This window comes from Triturus cristatus, chromosome 5_2 (assembly GCF_964204655.1).
Source record: "Triturus cristatus chromosome 5_2, aTriCri1.1, whole genome shotgun sequence".
NCBI lineage: Eukaryota > Metazoa > Chordata > Amphibia > Caudata > Salamandridae > Triturus > Triturus cristatus.
In genome coordinates this window covers 993,823,649-993,842,394 of record NC_140588.1, presented here as the reverse complement: position 1 = coordinate 993,842,394, position 18,746 = coordinate 993,823,649, and the positions used below count along the sequence as shown (strand labels likewise).

The 18,746-nt window shown below is 42.5% G+C and overlaps 1 protein-coding gene across 2 annotated transcripts in view; it reads right to left on the bottom strand.

The window, feature by feature from the left end:
• RLIM (ring finger protein, LIM domain interacting) overlaps positions 1-18,065 on the bottom strand; it is a 56,073-nt gene extending 38,008 nt beyond the window's left edge. The window contains exon 1 of one of the 2 annotated variants that reach the window (XM_085608250.1): positions 17,900-18,065. The gene's annotated coding sequence lies outside the window, so the exon portion shown is untranslated. The remainder of the gene's footprint in view (positions 1-17,899) is intronic. The other variant, XM_085608251.1, reaches the window with a different exon arrangement.
• Between the last annotated feature and the right edge of the window lie 681 nt (positions 18,066-18,746).

The following is an 18,746-nucleotide window of genomic DNA, read 5'->3' as shown; positions in this document are numbered from 1 at the left end:
CTACTAGCCAGGCTGCATAACAGGATGGGATTGTCAGGAAATGTGCTGAAATGGTTTGAATCCTTCCTTCAGAACAGAACGCAAAGATTGCTGGTCAACCAGACACTATCACAAACATGCCCAAATTCAATTGGGGTCCCTGAAGGATCCACACTTTCTCCATCACTCTTCAACCTGCATGTCGAACCCCTTACAGAAATTCTCAGAGATGCAAGAATATCCTACCACATGTACGCGGACGACACGCAGATATACATCAAGATCAATTCGCTGGAAGACATCAAGTTAATGAAGGAGGCCTTAAAAATGTCTTTACGTTGGTTAACTAGCAATCATCTGAAGTTCAATGCACAAAAAACTGAATTCTTATTAATCTCACCACCAAAGAACCAGACAGAAGCGAAAGAATGGACAGAACTGATCACAGCACTAAACTGCACCCCTACCCTAGTCGAATCAGCGAAATCACTAGGAATCACACTGGACAAGAACTTAGACATGAAAGCCGACATCAAAACAATGGCAAAAAGTGCCCGATTTCACTTGAACTACATTAGAAAAGTGAAACCATTCATTTCTATGGCAGACCTCAAATTGGCAGTCCAATCTTTAGTTATTTCAAGGATTGAATATGGATGTACAACCCTAGCAGGTCTACCTAAAACTTCAACAGCACCACTAAAAGCATGTCTTAAAGGAGCCGCAAGACTTTTAACCGGATCGAGGAATTTCAACCACATTTCCCCACACCTGAAAGCATTAAACTGGTTAGCTTACGAGGACAGAATTCAACTTAAAATGGTATGTATTACACACAAAGCGCTCCACTACAGAACACCAAAATATTTGGCCAAGAAAATTGAACTATCGGGGGGGGGGGGGGGGGGAACAGACCTGCCAGAAGTGCTAAGGAGCTGCTGTTGAGACCACCCATCTTCCGGAAGAAGAAAACGTATGACAGCTTTCTCCGGAGCAGCCCCCAGAATTTGGAACTCACTCCCTCCAAACATTCCTAACACAGCAACATTCAAGAGGGAAGCGACGTAAACAAGACGGCTCATCACTAGCACCGTGATATAGATGATCTCATAACAGTCCCTCGGAATTTGTAAAGATAATTTACCAGATATACTGGAGGTTAACCATTTACAATTCTATACTAGTCGAGACTCACAGATGTAAAATTCTCGGAAAAAGACACTTTGGATCATGTGTATTGGAAATCCCAGTACACCTTGTACAATAAGCAGTTCCAATAACTTTAATTGGAAAACTGAAGTTAAACATTTCAGGGAAATAACTATATATATATATGTGATTCCTGACAACACACGGTAACCCAATCTGTCACTGTATACTTATTTGTTAATACTGTATAGCTGCATACCTAATGTACTTCATAGCAATGTAAATCGTCCTGCTATTCAAATTGTTTCGTTTTAACTTACCTCATGGAATTGTGAAGCGCTCCGATACCCAAGGGTCACGTTCGCGCTATATAAAACTTTAAATAAAAAATAAAATACATTGGAAGATATCTACTCACACCCTCTTCATGTGGTTCAGCAGCATTTACAGCAACAGCAATGTAATGTTTGTTCACATACATGGTGTTGGATAAGCAAAATATTGGTGGTGTGGTTACCGGTTTTGCAATACATGAAACAGGACTGTAAAGAAGTAACCTGCCCTCACAGATGGAGGGTCCAACGTCTTTTGAAACATGCAAATTATTTACAATAAGAATTTTTTTCCGTTTTTCTTTTTTTTTAACCTCTTGCCCATCAAACTATGTTTGGTGCTGGAGTTGAGGCGGTTTGGGAGCTCCTAAAGTTTTGGTGGTCTTAACAAATTTAAAAACAAACATTCGGCAATTGTGTTTAACAGAATAGATGACTATGCATTAAAGCACATCTTGTGGATTCTTAAATTACCTCCGTTGTCTGTACAGAATAGTAAATAAAAAAAAGTTCAAAAAAGACAGGTGTGAACTTGAATATGAGCTTGGATTAGTGCACTATGGTGTCAGGGAAGCGAGACAAAAACACAATATTAACAAAGGCGATTGTGCTCCACCTCATTAGTAATAGTAGTGAATAATGGCAGCACGAGAAAGAAGGAGCAAGGCCACTACTTCAGGTGGTCATGTGACTGGGACCTTGGACAATTTTATAATTAGAGCCAACTCTTTGCTAGGCCACGAAATAACTTTGATGGAGCGTCGGCTTTTGGACATTGCCGCAGCCAAAAGATCCTCACTGGGCCATATTGCAAATGTACGCTCACCGGACCGTACATGTAACACGCTGGCTACTGACATCATTGATACCTTGGGCACCTCCCAATGCTCGGAACCCTTGCCGAATTTGGTCATACCAATAAGGACTGGTGCAAAACTTTTACCAACTGTTCTTGAGTCCAGCCCGGTTATAGTCAATGGGGACATGATGGTTTCGGATATTCCACCCAGGCCTATCACACGACAGGCACGGGGGAACCGGGAGGGGGCGGTCCCTAAGAGAAAACGTGGTCCACAAAAGGGTGGTTGACGGCTGTCTAAGCTTCCTAAACATTCCAATACTAGTGATCATTCTGTCTTGGATAAGGATATGGAGGCTCCCACCACCCCTGACATCAATGTACCAGACACCATACTTGCATCTAATCTAAGAGAAGGGACCTCCCCCGTAGCCGCACCAGCTAGGGAGGACTTACTCATTCAAAAAATGGGGGATCTCCTTAGGTCCATTATTCACCCCCTCGAGTCGAGACTTCACCAGATAGAGCTTAGGCTAGGGAATATTGAGACGGCAACCTCAGTAAAAGTAAACTGCCCAAAAACTATCATTCCTGTAGATAAGGGTGCTACATCAAGAAATACCCAGGGAGGGCTACCAACACGAAACCATCTAGCGCCACCACCCCCGCCCCTCCCAATAGAGGTAGGTAGTCGGGATACTTGTGTTTTCAATCATAATCATAATCACAAGGGTGCAGTTACGACTACAACTATTAAGGACAAATCACAAGAGCGATTCCATCCTGCTCAGGGTTCGGCCCTAATTCATAAGATCAGAATGGATCTACCTCCGGAATCCAGTCCCTATGTAGTTGTTCTTACGGGGTACCCGAGTTAACAGACTCAAACGGGGAATCTTTTAATTCTCTCAAAAATAAAGTTGCGGACTGGCTAAATAAGAACAGAACGCTTTCACCTTATGCTAGTAGCGAGATGATCATGGTCCGCAGGGTCTCCTGGGTGGGTCATAGTCCAAAGACCATCAAAGGTGACTGTTTTGGTAAACTTTAGGGACCCCCGTACAGTATCCCACATATGTGGTTGGGCCCATAGTGATACCGTCACCACCATACAACCATTTCCCTTGACCTATTTTTACCCTTCTAACTCCGTATGTCACAACTACGGGTGGGATTCTGATTGGACGGGAGTGGTATATAGAGGTAAGGCTAAGAATAACAGGGTTGGGTTGACCCAGCCACATACTTTTCCCCACATTTCGACTTTTCAATCGGTACAGCTGCCTTCATTTGGTGGACTGACTGTACCCCAACCAGGGGGGTCAGTGCGGGGCTCGGGTGCAATAATGGAGGGTCCAAACTATCAACTCCACATAAAAGACCATTAGGATACAATCGAGCAGGCAGCTATATGGGCCTTAGTAGAGAGATCACAAACTCTACATCTCTGGAAACTCCACCATTACATGTTAATCTGGACTCTAGTGATCTATTCCAAGTCGATAAAACACCCGACCCAAGCGTTGTTCCGGCAGGAGAAGCTATGACCCAAGGAAGCACTGGGGAAGGGGCAGGGATTCTTAGCACGCCCCGGGACACTTCATGTTCTTTACTCAGAATACTGTCTTTGAATGTAGCGGGGCTGCCTAATAAAGTGATGTGCCCGGAATGGGGGTCCTTTATTGATAAGAGCGACGTATGCCTCTTCCAGGAGACATGGGCCCGAGATAACCAGCTACGTTGGGGGTTTGCTTCTTTTAGTGTGCCGGCAAGTTGGGGAGGGAAGGGGCGCCCGTCACGGGGCCTCACCATCTGGGTGGGATCACATTTGGGTTGCAGGGCTACACCAATGACCACTCATTCTCAAGATATACAATGTGTTGTGCTTGAATGGTCTAACGTATCTAAACTTGCTCTTGTTAATGTATATGCACGGCCGGTTAGTGGAGCTAAGGAATCTCCAACCATTGAGGAATTGTAGTCTTTTTTACACACTATTCCTAGCGATGTACACCTTTTGGTGGGGGGGTGACTTGAACTGCCATTATGAGCCACTGGCCGGTTTAAGGGATGGTGTCTCAATGGCAGAGGTTGACCATTGGGCAATTCCGTTACCCCAGGCCCCAGTATCGGGGTCATGGTCTCCCTTAGCCATTCAAATTACTTCTCTAACCCTGAATCATTCAATCAGGGCTTGCAATGGCCGCACGTCTTCGGACATGCCAGCAAACTGTACATTTAACAAAGTGGGCCATGAGTCTCGCCTGGACTACATCCTGGTTGAAACAAGGCTGTGGCCCAGGGTTATCGATTTTGCCGTTTCCCCCAGAATTTAGAGAGACCACAACGCCCTGATTCTGGAGTTAAGCCTGGCTGGTTTTCAGAACGAAACACGCACGAGCCCTGTGGACTTAGGCACTAGGCTGACCATTTCTAACAACAGGCACAGAGTCAGGAGGGATAATTTGGTAGCCCACCTGGAATAACTATACAATCTATATTTAGGGACAGTTCCCGTATTTGATGAGGTAAGCGCCTTAATTGCTCAACCTTGCCCCACTGATTACCACCTTAAAATCCACGCACTCCATGTTGCCCTAGTAAGTACCCTGGCTGAAGTGTTGAACCCTCCGGTACCTAGACGGACCAGGAGGGCTTATCCGTCCTCCTGGTACAATGCCTCCTGCAGAAAGTCTAAATCAAAGCTTATACAGGCACTCAAGCAGAACAATAATAAACTCTTAATAAAAGAAAGGAGAGTTGAATATAGACGACAGCTTGAGTGTGCAAAGACTGAGTGGGACCATGATAAATGGACAAACTTGACAGTTGCCCTCGCAACTAGAAACCACCGGGAATTTCGGTCCATTGTCAACACTGGCTCTGGGGAGCCAGTGTCGGCAATCGAACCTAATATAGCAGCGGAGGTTTGGGAGGAGCATTTCCGGAGCCTGTACAGCTCAGTTGAGGCCTTTGAAGCTGGGGGGATTGATAGGAACATGTTTATATCCACCTCATCCGAGGTGGTGTTCGAATTTACGATAGAAGAGGTCCATGAAGCAATTGGTAAAGTTACACCTGGTAAGGCTCCGGGATTGGACAAACTCCCGGGTGACCTCTTTAGACACAAACCAAGGATATGGGCCCCATATTTGTGCATCTTGTACAATGCCATCCTGAGAGGCATGGAGGTGCCCTGTACTTGGCTGGGCGCAGAGATAGTCCCTATATTTAAGAGGGGCTCTCCTCTGCTCCCAGCCAACTACAGGCCCATCAGCCTTATAGATGTCCCGCAAAAGATCTCTGCGAGGTTAATTTTAATTCATCTGCAGGATTGGATTGCTGAGCATTCGGTAATGAGCCCATTCCAGGTGGGATTTAGGAAAAACACGTCCACCATGGATCAGATCTTCCGTCTATCTCTTTTATTCTGAAAGACGGTTACGCTGGAGGGGGCAGCCTCTACATGGTGTTTGTGGACCTACGCGCCGCCTTCGATCTGGTCCCACGCCAGAAATTGTGGTCCGTGCTCTACGAGTTGGGTATACCGCATCATCTTTTGCACATTTTGATGAGGCTCCATGAAGCAAATTTTGCCCGGGTAAGGTGCGGGAAGGATGGAGCCTTGACAACACGATTCTCCGTTGCCAGGGGGGTAAGGCAGGGGTGCGTTCTGGCACCGACCCTGTTCTGCCTCTATGTCAACGGAGTGATGCCCCAAAGCTGCCGGGAAATCAGGTGCCTGCAATTATGTTTGCAGATGACACCCTCCTGCTCTCAAAATCCCCAATGGGGATTCAACGCATACTGGACGGATTTGAGTCCTTTTGCCTTGAGCGGGGATTGGAGATCAATGCACTAAAAACAAAATTTATGATTTTCAAGCCACCAGCGACTACTCGCCCCAGTCCAAAAATAGGCACTACAAGACTGGAGAGGGTCCAGATATTTGATTACTTAGGGGTTAACTATCAATGAGAGTATGACGTGGCCCCCCCAGCAAACCAAGTCCCAACTGAAATTGGCACAGCTGGCAGGGGGCATTCTAAAGCTTGCTAACAAGTAGACCATAAAGCCAATAGGACCACCATTAGAGATTCATAAAACACAAGCCAGGGGCGCGGTGATGTATGGGGTGAACTATGGGGTCATGTTTATAAGTTTGACATTAGCATGACTGAAAATAAATTCCTAAGAAAACTATTGGCCCTACCATCGAGCACTCCACTCCTCCCATTGAGGTTAGATCTGGGTAGAAGACCGATCGCCCATGAGCTTGGCGTCAAACACTTAAGGTTTTGGCGTAGGCTCTGGGCAACTCCTGAGTTATTAAATTACAGGCAGGAATTGGCAGAAATACTATGTATGCCCAAGATATGGAAAATACCCTGGCTTATGTATGTCAAGAGCGAATGTGGTAGGTTGGGCATACCTGCTTTATGGGATGACCCTTTGAATAGTTGTAACTTGATCTCTCGCAAACACCTCTCTAGATTGTTTTATGATAGCAAGTTGGATTCTCTCCTCCATAATCAAGAGGTGGGCACTCACAGAATCTTTTTTAAAGATTAAACATGTATATAATTTTGAAGTTTTTTTTAGATGATAGCTACCCCATTTTAGCCAGGAAACTGTATCTGCAATGGAGATATGGAACCCTACAGCTTAGAGCCTTTACGACTAGGTGGTCTACCTCTTCTCCAATGAATTGTCCCGGTTGCAATTGTGATAATGAAAATGAACTACACGTTTTATTTTTTTGCCCGGCTTATAGTAAGCCCAGAAGGTATTGGCTCGTACCCTTGTGTAAAAATCTGGGGTTCGCTCATTGCATGTATGCATTCCGAATACTCAAATCAGATGTGACGAGATCTACTGTATTCGCTGTTTCAAAATTCCTGGCTGCTATGTGGTTTAAGCGACGAGTACTACTGAAAACTGCATAAATCGTTAAACTGGATGTACAGTTTCTTTTCCACATTTTTAACTGTTTTTAATATTATAACTAGTTTTGGGGTTTATTTTATATATGTTCTTTTATGGCTATTATGCTGAAATAAAGATTTTACAGAAGCGAATAAGAAGACTTTAAGAAAAAAAAAACAATGGACAAAAGAATTCCACGAGACATTCTGGAGTTCTACATCACACTGGATGGTGAAACAGAAAAGGAAGCAACAGTACCGCCACTGATATCAGGATGAAAGTGAGTGGCAACAGATGCTTATAAGCAGGGTTTGTACTGTAGGTAGTGGTTTGGGATTTTGTTTGATTTACAGCTTTCAAAGGAGAAGTGATACAGAATTAGCCAAACAATTCTAACATTCTATTGTTGAGTAACCCACCTAACATGATTTGGCATGCTACACTACATGGAGGTATGATGCAAGTGGTCGGGGATCCAGACCACATTTAATAAAGATCTCAATGTGATCCATTTGATAGATGGAAATCGAATACAATATCTAGATCTAAAGACAAAAGTGTCAGTAGTTAAATATTGTTGATATTTGCAAAGGCCACTTCAGTGGGTTAATCAGGAAAGTTAAGGCAACAGCCGCTTAGGCAAAATGACTGAGGGAACACCAAAAATGAATAACCTTCCAGATCCCAAACCGAATGGAAATAACTGTAAGGGCGAAGTGAAAACTAAACAAACGTGAAGATACTACAATACATCCTTTATTCACACATCGGAAGGTGTATGACACGGTGGGAATTAACAGGTAAAAATCAGGACCACTTTCGAGCAGGAGGAAGGAAGCTATGAGACAGGCAACAGGCCACTGGAACAAAAATACATAACAGAAATATGAAAAATTGGTCGAAATTAGCAAATTAAAAAACGAACAAAAAAATACAACTGAACAGCCACACAAGTGATAAGAAAGGTACTATTTACAGAAACCTTGTAAAACATGGAGTCTTCGGATCTTTAATTGGCAACTACTTAACAAACAGCTGTATGCTATTTAACCACACCATTTGAAAATGTATGAATATTACTTACAGAAATCAGTAGGAGAACATTTCAAATTGCTGTGGGTAAACTGCACTACAGAGTCACTCACAAATCAAACAAAATTGCCCCAAAAATTAAGATCTGTTTCACCCAACAGAAATAACTGAATGAACACGCCTGGGGGCGTTTGGCAGGCCTCACTCTCTTGAAGCAAAATCAGTACAACTAGAAATTCCAAGAGTTAACCACAGCATCAGACACAGTGTAGGCATTCAATAAAGTTTAATAAAACTGCACAGATAATCCTTAGGGAGAAAATCTAGATTGTCCACCCAAAGCAAATTTGTTAATTAAGCTTTTACAGAGTACAAACCACATATGATTCAATGCAAGCTCCACCACGTATCAAGCTAAACAGACATTTTTATTTCAAATTCAGCAAAAAACAAAGCTAAAATACAGGACGTATGAGGACGCACACTAAATGTTAAATGAAACAATGCATGTAGACAACAGACACTTTAGGAGCAAGGACAGATTTTTGGGACAATATGGTGAGAGCTCAGAGTCGTTTCTGACAAAGGTATATCGCCCACAAAAGAAACAAAGGCACAAAGAGTAATAATAGAACTTAAATATTTTACCAATGCTTGATCACCAAGCCATTTCCTGGAATAGTGTTCTGAAGCACCGAAAGTATACCAAGCACCTTCAAAGCCAATAGGTCTAGTTTTTTGTTGGTGAAAGCGTTTGGTAACAGGATGGGAGATGGGGAGTGGGGGGGGGGGGGGAGAGGTCAATCTGCACGCACTAGGAGATGAGTCATGGGCTTCATGGACGGTCCAGACAGCCAATGGCAAAAAAGAGGGGGGAAAAAAAACGAATCATCAGCTAGAGGGTGTGTAACCCAAAGCTCACTATATTCTACTACTCATTGTATGGTTTTTCAAAACGGACAAATCCAGACGCCCCAAATAATGCTGAAAGGCCCATGGCTCTTGACAGCCACACAAGCCAGCATGCGTTTCGTCACCATGGCATATTCGCCTCCTCGGACTTAATCAAGGGTCATGAGGTTAATGATGCTTTACAGTACCACATCTTTCGTCAAATATGCATGTAGTTGTGATGGAGCACTCTCCTGTTAGGCCTTGATATGCTTTTGGTCGGACACTATTCCCTCTATCAATTGTAAAGTGAAAAATAACTGTTTACCAATAGTAGGATAAGATGAGGAGATGTGGCTACTGGACTAGCATCATAATGCCACAGCGCAGAAACACATGCTGGCTTGTGTGGATGTCAAGTGACGAGGGCTTATGGATTACAATAAACTTGTAGGTTTGATCCAGACTGAAATAAAATAAATTCAGGAGAATTATTGCTTTATTGCTGACCAATCAAACAGGATTTGTAGAGTGTTGCTCACAACGCCCGAGAATATCCAGGATGTGTGTGAAGGGAGGGGGGAGTTAGTTGAGCAGCCAGGGCTTTAGGTCCTTCCTGAACTCCTGCAGGGGGAAAGATTATAGAGGGGCGCGGGCCTGTTCCAGGACTTGGCTGCCAGGTGTGGGAAGGCACAGTCACCGCTCCTGCAGAAGCAGGGGGTATGGGTCAGGAAGAGCGATGAGGAATGAAGTATGCGAGTAGGTTAGTGGAAGTTCACCCTATGGTTGAGGTAGGCTGGACCATTGTTGAAGGGCTTTGTAGGCGTGGGTGAGCAGTTTGAACAGGCACCGTTCGCTGTCAGGGAGCCAGTGTAAGACTTTGAGGTGGAGAGGGGGTGCATCTGCCATAGGAGTTAGAGGAAGAGTCTGGCTGCTGCGTTTTGGATGGTCTGGAGTCCGTTTAGTAGTTGAGCTGTAATTCCCATGTAGAGGGAGTTGCTGAAGTCCATGCGGCTGGTGATGAGGGCTTGGGTGACGGTGCAGCTTATTTCAAAGGGGAGCGATTTTAAGATGGAGCAGGAGAAAAGAATCTGCACCCTCTTGTGTTGCGCATCGTGCCGTCCATGTTTATTTTCCAGCGCAGGTCAAATGCACAGCACTGAAAATCAACGCGAACGGAAGGGACCAAGCAGACTCGGTTGCTTGCGTAATTCTGCATAGTACTTTGGAGTTTATGGTTACTTCGCGGAGTTTGGCGTAGCCAAATTCCACCCAAGCTTACCTATAACACCTGTGCTTGATTAGGAAGTAGATAAGGAACCAGGAGCACCCAGATGGACACTTCATACCAGGAATGTTAACAAAAAAAGAAGAAAATAAGTGTCAAAACAAACAGGGATGGCTTTGTGTCAGGATACGTATTTGGAAGTCCATGTTTGGAAGTTGATGGACAGTCAATTGTGACTAGGTGCCTCCAGCTGCCTTAGAAAGAAAATCACACAATGAAGCAACATAGTGGGCCATCACAATATAGAAGCATGGGCCATAACAGAGGCAAGTAATACCTACACAGAAGAATGTTAGACAAAGGAGTCCGAATATGTAGTTTGAGCTTTAAGTGGAGAAATGTATAAAGTGACAGACAGCAAAACATGGCAAATGGAATACGTTTGAAAGAACTGCCATTGAATGAGACCCCTACCCGAGATGATATGAACTAGTGAGAAAGCGAATAGAACTGGCTAGTAATTTATTTTGGTAATCCAAGAAAAAAAAGTTGTGCTAAAGGAAGCTTTTTTATTTTTACACCTTTTTCATTTGGAATATAAATTGTTCTGTACATTCAAATTCAGTTGGCGATATTTGGGGTGAGGATGGCATTTTCATTTCGAGGTATCATTGACGGGGATATTCAACCCGTGGCCATACGTATGTGTCGATTACAAAATAAGGATTTATTGATGATATATCCTATAATACAAAGAGGAGGAATCCTAATTTCACAACAATTCCATGTATGAGTAATCTGAAATACTCCAATTATTTATACGTGGAAGCCCGGATGAAGTTCAACTAAAAAAATAAAATAAAAAAATAATAAATAAAAAAAAAAATGTACGAAACGTGTTGGCTGGATGTTTTATATGACAAAATACCAGAAAATAAAATGGAATAACCATCACAATAACTGCTTGGTTTGTCATTTTTATTAAGATTACCGGTGCACCATTCCATATCAAGTACAATATAAATTGTTGTGCACTGCTTCAAGAACAGGAATTTTTTTTGTAAGAGAAAGGCAATGTTTCCGAGCGGTACTGGAACATTGTAATGAAAGTGGTTCGATGCACCAGTTTCACACAAACAGGTATTCTTATAGTAGAAGTTTGTTTTGTTACAAATTGAAGTGGGCACATTGAGTCTGGATGAGGTAGTAATTCATGGGTGTGTAACAGTGTTAATATTTAGCTATAAAGGTGTTTGTGCAAAAGAAGGTAAAGAGAACTCCTGTTTTGCATGTTTAAAAAAGTTTTGTGTTAATGGAAAGCGTGTGTTTTGCAAGTGTCAAGCTAGCTGTTTAAGGAGGTTTGTTTCAAGTACTTTTTTGCTCACAAGTGAAAACCATGAGTTGTTTAAAAACCATGTGTCGACAGCAGTAGAATACAAACAAACGGTCAAATTTTGTGTTACATCAAAGAGCCTTTGTGTTTGCATTTTTTTCTCCTTCTTTGAACCAAAATAGATGTTATCTCCATTAAACTGCTATGCGGGCATATTACAACAAATGCATGCCCTAAAGCAATTCTAGAACATCACTGCCTTTATGACAAGCTACTATATATTAACAGCAACCACTACCTAGACAAAAGGGCCATAAATCAGAAATTTAAACAGTGTGCTAGCAAAGTAAACATCAAAACACACTGCTCTCTAAAAAAAAAAAAGCTACAAAAGCCTTAATGTAGTGTGTAACATTAATACTAATAATTAAAACTAGTCAAGCCAATGACAAGACACCAAAAAGTGAAAGTCAAAGGCGGAAGGCGGGGGACTGGAGCTCACACTTCAGCAGCTTCTTGCACTTTTTTGAAGAGTTGATGACAGGGTCACCAAAACAGCAGAACCTTCCTGCCTTGAGCCACACCTAAAAACTAGAAGTATTCAATATTAATGTGTGCCTGTAGTAAATGATTAGCAACACGGTTGAAAATATGAGAGAAAGGGATGGTACTCCAACAGACCTAAGACTGTTTAGCACTATTGGCCTATATGTCAGTACTACATCACATTCATTCCAATGAGACATACATTTTAATAATGCTGCTAGAAATGTGCAATTCGTCAGAAATACACACTAGCTGTAGCGAAGCAGAAACCATATTCGAAGACTAACCTGAATTTACTTGATGCCCTAACATAAAATTGTATTTTTAAACTCAGTACACTGTAGATTATTCCAATGCATCTATTTATGCCCCAACTAAGTCAATCCCAGGAAGGCCAATAGCCCACAAACACCAAGACCAAACTGCACAAGGACCATGGGCATTTGTAATCTGTGCATTACATCATACGATCAAAGTAAAATTATGACTTGTTTACGTAGCCCAATAATGCACAAATCACTTTTACAGATCAATGCAGACTGTGGGAGGAAGTGAAAAGACAATTTGCCAAAATTCTCTGAAAAAAAAAAAAAAAAAAAATTTTATATATATATATATATATATATATATATATATATATACATATATACATATATATATATATATATATATATATACACACGAAATTAAGAGTACAGAAAAGTAGAAGCAAACTACACAATTTAACACATGAATTGTCCAACGAATATATTTTCCGCGAAAGGCAGGCAGATGTCCTTAACCCCTTCGCCGCGGCACAAATTTTGCCGCGGTGCTGGGGGGTTCGGGGTGTTAGCAGCACCGCCATGCTCGTTGCGGAACCCCTCGGCCATGAGCCACAGGCGCACTGTGCTCATGACGGAGTGGTTCCGTCACGACTCCGCCCACTTGCATTGTTCGCCCGCACAGGCGGGGAATCAGTGCCGCGTGGGCGGAGCGGCCGCAGCATGACGGAACCACTCCGTCATGAGCACACGGCGCCCGTGGCTCATGACGGAGTGGTTCCGTCATGAGCAGGCAAGGGGTTAAGACAAAGTTTTAAAATAAGGAAAAGTTCCTAAGATACGGGTCTTTCACTTTAGGTCTAAACTAGTACATCTGCCAAAGTCACCAGGAACACTCACCGAAATTGGTTAACTAATGCACAATCAGCATGTGGCAACAGACATTTGCTCTGGAACACATACGTGTAAACTATCAAGAAATACATCCCTCAAGTTGCTACAATAAATATTTCAGCATATGATGTACTTTATTCCCAAGAGACTAAATATAATGTACCACACCGACTCCAATGTCCGTTCAATATGTGACAGAGGTGCACATCCCTTTATGGTTGTGGATGCTATACTCTTATATTTAATTGAAATTAGCTGTAATGTGAGATTCAACAGCTTAAATGCCAAGACTTGTGTTATTTGAAGCTCAAATTGGTTGTGTGCATCATACTACTCCACAGCACATGTAAAACGATACAGGCATCATTAAAATGATCTTTTATGCCATCAGTTGTTAAAATTACAAGTCTGTATTGCAAACACTTTATGTAAATGTAACAGGGGGAAGAAAAAAACATACAAACCAGACCAAGCAGCTCGTGTTCCTATTGTCAAATGAAACAAAAGCCATTCCCCACCGTGTTGTATTCTTCATGGTTCACATTAGTGTTATTCTCTATTGGTTGCATATGGTGACATGGAACACTGCTGCTCCCTTAGTAACCCATCTATCTTGGTTGGAAAGTAGAATGTAGAGGACGTTGTAGTTGGACTGGAGAGCAGTAGTGTCCCAGGGGTCTGTTCCTTACTACTGAAATAAACCCTGTTACTACAAGAAGAGTATTCCTACTTCACAAAACTGGCGACGAGGATGGGATGTAAATGATAACATCTGGATAGACCGGCATTCTTCCTCGGATAAACGAAATGGTAGCTACTATTAAAGGGGGGACGCATTTCACCACCTTAGATCTGTCCAACGCATACCACCACATATTACTACATGAAGACTCTTAGCACATCACCTCCTTCATCACTCCAGAAGGAGCTTTTCAATTTAAACGCATGCAATTTGGTTTGGCGTCTGCTTCAGCCATTTTCGAAAGAGTGATGCAATCTATTTGAACAGGTTTTAAAAATTTGGTAGTTTTCCAAGATGATGTGTTGGTGTGGGGGTGTGATGAAAAAAAATCATAATTTAATCCTAGAAGGAGGTTCTTAATAGACTTTCTGAAGCTGGTCTCACGATTGCTTTAGAAAAATGCAAATTCGGGGTGAGCGAGGTGGAGTATCTTGGTCACACTTTGTCCTGCGAGGGAGTGAGACCAAAACGTAGTTTGGTTGAAGCCATTGAAAAGGCTCCTGCCCCAAGAGATAGAGATCAACTCAGGTCATTTCTAGGACTGGCAGAGTACTACTCTTTATTCGTACACCATTTTTCAGACAAAGTACATGAGCTTAGGAATTTAATGAAGAAGGGTACCAAATTCGAATGGTCCGAGTCGTGCCAACAAAATTTTGATTCTATAAAGAAAAGCATTATTAATGCTGTTTCATTGAAGCCCTTTGATCCCAATGACCAAACCATCATTTCTACGGATGCCAGTAATAACGGATTAGGTGCGGTACTAATCCAAGTGCACAAGGGAGAAGAACGGGTGGTGGCTTTTGCTTCCCGCACATTAAGAGGTGCAGAACACTTATTCCACCATTGAGAAGGAGGCTCTGGCATGTTAGTGGGGTGTACAGTATTTTAGAACATTTGTATGGGGAACCAAATTCCAATACCGATTATAAGCCTTTGATAGATCTATTTTCCACAGGGGGTGCAAGCAAGGTCACCCCTAGAATTGCCAAATGGTTATACCGCCTGCAAGAATGTTTACGACATAAAATATATCCCAGGTGCAAGAAATGTAAATGCTGACTGCATATCTAGGTTACCATTAGAGAGTATGCACGATGAGGAGGACGACGAATGGATGGTTGCTGAAATAAAGGATGTTTGTACTGCTATCAGCGAGGATGAGTGGAAGAAAGCCATCGAGGAAGATTCAGTGCTAAACAAAATTTAAACATTTTTAGGTTGTGAACAAGGATGGAAATCTCACAAAGATTTAAACTCATTCAAATTGATATGGTCAGAGTTAAATGTGATAGATTATTTACTTAGAAGAGGTAGTAGGTTGGTTGTACCTGAGAAACTAAGAAATAGATTACTGAATATCATGCATGAAGGGCATGGGGGAATGTCAGCTATGAGAAGAAAGATCAGGGTGGATTTCTGGTGGCCCGGTATGCACAGTCAAATAGAGCGTTTTGATCGTGACTGCATGGCATGTGCGTGCAGCGACAAGACTCATTCCTCTCAGGAAACCTCCATAAATTCCTCACCCATGCCTAAAGGTCCTTGGGACAAACTAGCCATCGATATATGTGGACCTTTTGATATTTTGAATGTATCAGAGATTTGCTATAGTTATGGTTTATTATTTTTCCAATTGGCCAGAAGTTGCTTTCGTCAAGGAAGTCCTTAAGCGTTATTTCATTTTGTGAGGACATTTTCAGAAGGGAAGGCTGCCCTACCGAAATGGTCACTGATAATGGACCCCAATTTATATCTGATGAATTTAAGGTTTTTCTTGGGAAATGGGGGATTAAACACATTACCATGCCAGTTTATCACCCAAGGGGAAATGGGCTGGTAGAACGCTTCAACAGAGTATTGGTCGATTGTATCCAATTGGCACGCAGAAACAAGGAGACTTGGAGGCAACATGTTATGGTCATATCGTACCACTCACTCTGTAACAAAGGAAACACCTTTTTCTTTACTTAAAGGAAGGGTTCCTTGTTCTGTGACCTTGGATGAATAGAGTAGGAAAATATAATTCCAACTTAGATGAGGTGCGGGATAACGTGGAAAAATACCAAAAAGCTTATGGTCATTGTTTTAACAAAAACATTGTGAAACCTAAACGTTGTTTTATGCAAGGTATGTTTGTGAGAGTATTTATTGATGACAAAGCAAGAAAAGGTCATTCTAAATGGTCTTCTCCAAAAAAAGTTATTGTGGTTAAGGGTAACAGTGTAAAGCTTGATGATGGTAATTGGCGGAACACCAGGAAGGCATCACCATGCTCTGACACTGAAGTTGCCATGTCTCCCAATACTCAACAAAACATCATTGCATGTAAAGTCAATCCTGATCCTGTTGGAACACCAGTTCCAAATATCAGAACAAATTTGAGACGACAATGTACTATGCCTAAAAGATATAAAGAATATATATGTACATAGTTTATATATTTATTTTTAAGGTGTTGTATTCTTCATGGTTCACAGTGTTATTCTCTATTGGTTGCATATGATGACATGGAACACTGCTGCTCCTTAGCAACTCTATCTTGGTTGGAAAGTAGAATGTAGAGGACATTGGGTTGCAGTTGGACTGAAGAGCAGTAGTGTCCCAGGTCTGGTCCTTACTACTTAAATAAACCCTGTTACTACAAGAAGAGTATGTGTCCTACTTCACAAAACACCATTATAGCGAACTGAACAGATAAACATGGCCAACGAAGAGAGGTGTTTGATAAATTGGATTATTAATCTTGGATTGCACTCACAACTGCCAAATAACATCAGCAGAAACACTGGGCACTGGTGCCACTAATTTTAACTGCTTTGCTGGGGTTTTATGCTGGTGTAATCTTGTTCATGTGTCAATTGCGAATTCAAATCCCAGATATAATTTAGTCCGGAGCAAGCTTATGTACCAATTATTAAAGGTCAGTTTAAGTTAACATGTTTATGTCATGCTTTTGCCCAAAGTAACACCGGATGCTGAACTGTATCCCGTAAAACATCTTACAAAACTAATAAAATTATTAACCAGACAATGTCAACAACCAATACATTTATAGTTGTACATTTAACACTTCCTACAGATTAAATAATAGATGTACGTACTAACGAACCACGCTTTATCGTATTTACATTGGAACAATAAAATTGGTTGTGGCAATAGAACTAAATCAAATGCCTTAGTTATGACACTAATCGGACTCAATTCCAGGCCACCATTCTACAGTAAGCTACAAACACATCCAGGTGAAAGTCAAATCTTTGAGGCTTGAGAAAAGGCTGGATTTGGTTCACAAGTATCAAAGAAGTTCACCTCTCCGAACAGATTGCTTTCCTATCCCGGAATAGCTGCTTCGTTTAAGATTCGGCTTATATGAGGACAAAATGTCGGCTATTGATCGCACAACATGGTTGGGTCCGACTGGCGCAAGAAAAGCAGCCTCTAAAGGTTGGGGGACGAACGATGTCAGCCCAGGAACCGATGCAGCTAAGCACGATCAGCAGCAAAACGTTTAACAGGAAAAGAGTCGGTGGCAAGGGCTGCCTTACCCAAGGAGCAGAAGACTAACCCACCAGTAGGTGGGCGAATAGGAAGCGTGCCAAATACCGAAAGTGCAAAACTCCCACTCGTCTACCGGGTCCAGAGCAGCCAATATCACTGCCGCCATTACAGTACCTTCCTCCCTCCGTCACCTCCGCCGGGGCCTGCTTACGGTCGGGAGTGGGGGAGCACAGAGAATGCCTGGATACACAACACCCGCGCGTTTACGCGCGCACACACACCTACTCAGTGTACCGGTCCCCGTCGTTGATATTCTAACACTCCTCCAGCCGCCTCCACCGCCTTTTGCTCCCCCCGAATACGCCGCTCCCTCTCCTGAGCCGTCTTCTCAGGCAGCCATTTTCTCCATTGTTACGAAGGAAGTCCGGAAAGAGCGCCTCCCCCAACAGCCGGAAGTGACGACAAGTCCTCCCTTACCGCTTGTGCGTAAAAGAGGCACAGAAAAATGTTCTGCAACAAGCACGGCAGCGGGACCGTGCAAAGTTAACGATGGAGGGCGGGGTTACCGAGCGCACTAGACGAGTAAGGGGCGAGGCGCCTGACGTCATGTGAGTGAGACGCTCTGCATCCGTCAACGATAGCCGATTTAGACTACAGCAGGAGTATTTTCCCGTACCATATCTTCCGCATACCGTAATGTAGAGAGATGTATATCTTAGAAGCGCATATTCAGCTGCATATTGTTGATATTATCGGATGTAAATATAGATATTTTTTTTCATATTTCCTATATTTTTGGTAATTTTAAATTGGTAAAAACAAATTGAGTAATAACGTTTTATTGCACATGCGCGTTTATGCTTTGTTAACAAAAACGTACGGATGCCCATATTACAGAAAATACAAATTTGGGGTCCTACTCTGGAAGAAAAACCTTTGGTTTAACTTGCGATCAAACTAGAAGTAGTGCTGTTCAACTCCCCGCAATTCTATTTCAAGATGGTCGTCCTAATTAACCGCTAAAATGCATTTTCTACGGTCAGACTAGGATTAATTCTTCTGTTTTCCAGAAGTGGTACCCCAGGAACAAATATTCTGAGCCTGTCAAAAGAGGTACAGTGCTTCTGT